Source organism: Danio rerio, chromosome 3 (assembly GCF_052040795.2).
Source record: "Danio rerio strain M-AB ecotype USA chromosome 3, GRCz13ab, whole genome shotgun sequence".
Classification (NCBI taxonomy): domain Eukaryota; kingdom Metazoa; phylum Chordata; class Actinopteri; order Cypriniformes; family Danionidae; genus Danio; species Danio rerio.
In genome coordinates, this window is record NC_141023.1 from 13832388 (window position 1) to 13835547 (window position 3160).

A 3160-nucleotide genomic window follows, 5' to 3' on the forward strand; every position below is an offset into this window, starting at 1 on the left:
CTAAGTTCCATATAACAGCCATCTTAGTTTTTGAAGAATCCCCTTACTCCTCCTTTCCTAAATGGGTGTCATGGTGGCTAGTGGTTAGCACTGTTGCCTCACAGCAAGAACATCACTGGTTCTAGTCCTTACAAAGCCAGCCGACATTTCTGTGCAGAGTTTACACATTCTCCTTGTGCTCACATGGGTTTCCTTTGGGCCCCCCGGTTTCCTCCCACTGTCCAAAAACATGCAAGAGCAACCTGTTCATTAGCTTCTACAGCAGGGGAGTTTTCGAGATCTACCTGAGCTCAAACTCCCCTCTTCCCTCTTGCCCTGTAAACGGGATCGAGGATCTTATGAGCTCAGGGCTCTCTCCCGGGACAGCATGCCAAACAAGCTTTATAATCAATCATTAGCTAAGTGTGAACTTTTGAAACATGAATGGTAAACTTATCCCTTAATTCTGATTGGCTGATTACATTAAAGTTAATCCCGTAAAATGTCCTACTTGGTGAAATCAGATCGGCAGCATTTCAATTGTTGAAAATTTGAATTGAATTGTCCTCACTAAAGGGAAATTAAGTATTATATTCTGTTCAGATTCCTTACTTTCAAAATATACAGACTACACACAAAAGATAGATAAATATCGTATGCCAGCCAGGCAGTGAAGATAGCAGTTTTTTTTGATACATCAGATCTTAAACACTGCAATTTTGTATGGATGACAATTAACCTGAAGCCCTGGCTCTGACTGAAATTAAAAGTCCTTCTGCATATATTACTGAACTACTGCTGTGATTGTCAAGATCACAGCAGAGAAGTGAGTAAGAGAAGTCATGAAGTCATTCAAAGAGGTCTTTGCTCATATTTGACTGCTGTAATCTTTCTTCACGCAACAGTCATTGCTGTTCGCTATTTTTAATTTTTTGGTTGTTTAGTAAAATACTGACTAATATGTCTAAACTCTGAATGAACATCACATTATTTCTAAATTGTATACAAAACTGGTTATCAGACCAAACAATAAGCACTGCATTGAATAAAAAATTTTCACACCATGTCTTTAAAATATGGAGATTAATTTGACCTCAGTATTTTCAATGGAGTTTCTGGGCTAACCAATGACGGCGCTAGGGTTTACACGGTCTTTCGTTTCTTTTTACGCTTTAACAACCAAATGGATGCTTGAATCTATTTAACTGATTATATTTGAATGGCATTTGCAACATCGATGCTGTAACAGGAACCATATGAAATTAAAATTAGTCACATAAACATTTAACTGAAAGTTCATCATTGGCTGAAAAACACTGTGCATATGGCCCATTGTATTGGGTTGATTAATCATATCTGTCACCAAGAATTTTCAATTAGGTTTAGACCAGGACACTGGGCTGGCAATTTCATTTTTTTAGCTTCAATAAACTGAAGCCCATTTTGCTCTGTGACTGGGCTTAGTAGCATCCGTCCAGTGATGCAAATTGGACTTATGTGCGAAGCCAGAATATTGCATTAAACATTGGAGAATAAAGGTCCATCCGACATGTCAAAGTGAGCAGAATCACCACTTCATGATAAACTGGTGCCAAATATCAAAAAGAAAAATGGAATTTGCTGCTGTTGTAAAGTATATAATAACAAAAATGGATTTTAGAGGCATAAGATCACTCTTTGGCTGTGCAGCGCCTCTATACAGTTCAAAGTACAGAACCACTTTGAAGACAGACTCTTGCTTAAGCATTTTGAGATGACCAAAGCAACATTTCAGATGTTGTACAGTGTGGTCATTCCACTGGTTTGTACAATAATTCTGCCCCCTAAAACCCTTTTTTTGTTATCATATCAGCTTTAAAAAATGTAAAATAAAAATCACTTTTTTTGATTAGCATGCTGGAACTTATTCTGTAAATGTGTTTCCATCGTAGTTGATGCACATTTTTTCTGATCAGATAAAAAGCTTATTCTACTCAGTTGTGGACATAAGTTTTTTATGCGATATTACAAAATGCACATAAAAAATGAGTCGATTAAAACATTGCTAGTGTCCTGCATGAACATTTCTGCTGATTGGGTGATAAGCAGAAAGAATGGAAGCAGCTTCTGATAAACATTTGCATTCTCTTTGATAAATAGAGAGACCCAACTCCTGCTGCAGAAAGCATCCTTTAAACCAACATTCAGTCCAAGTTTTCTTGATTTCTCTTGACACTGTTTAGAGATAAATTGGTGATCAATTCCAACTGTCTGGAACCAATTGCTTATTGAGATTCTCCACGTAATCTCCTACATTTGTCTTTCAGGAATTCATTCATATTCCTCTGGCTTACTCTCTATTTCAGGGGTCGCCACAGCGGAATGAACTGCCAACTATTCCAGTATATGTTTTACGGATGCCCTTTCAGCTGCAACCCAGTACTAGGAAACACCCATACACTCTCACATTCACACACGCACTACAGCCAATCTGGTTTAATCAATTCACTTATACCTGCATGGTCTTTGGACTGTGGGGGAAACCGGAGCACCCAGTGGAAGCCTACGGCAACACGAGGAGAACATGCAAACTCCACACAGAAATGCCTATTGGCACAGCCAGGACTCGAACTAGCAACCTGTGAGGCGACTGCTTACCACTGAGCCAATGTACCCCCCTCTTTAGGTAACGACAAGCCTTTTTTAGGGGGCTTGAATGAGGTTTTGCCTTGTTAAGATTTTAGAAATCACAGATTTAGATCTACTCTCTTTGGTTTTCAGCTAGACAACTAACTGTTAGTCACTTCATGTACAAACTGGAAAATTTGGATGCCAGTTATGTCAAATAATTAGGAAAATAACCATCAGGTGCAATTTAACATTATGTGTAAGTGGGCATATTAGACTTATTTTTTAAAATAAAAACAAAATTTTGCTTTTGTTTGGAGGACTAAGCTGAGGCAAATCTAGGAAATTGTAGCTCTAATTTTGAGCTTTGCTGTATGTAACCCAAAACATAATCCTTCCATTTCATGTTTTTCACTTTTTAACTTGAACTCATTCGAACTAAAAAATAAATGGATTTCAGACAAACATATGCGGATGGATGGATTGTGATTGTTGATTAACTATCTTAAAATTAATCCCCATATATAGATACTATAGTATTTACAAAAAAAACTGTGAAGAGGAAGAAGGAACT

At 37.6% G+C, this 3160-nt stretch overlaps 1 protein-coding gene across 1 annotated transcript in view; it reads right to left on the minus strand.

The window, feature by feature from the left end:
- Positions 1–3160, minus strand: part of LOC147845543 (uncharacterized) — a 261502-nt gene that overhangs the window by 249027 nt on the left and 9315 nt on the right. The gene's annotated exons all lie outside the window — the stretch shown is intronic.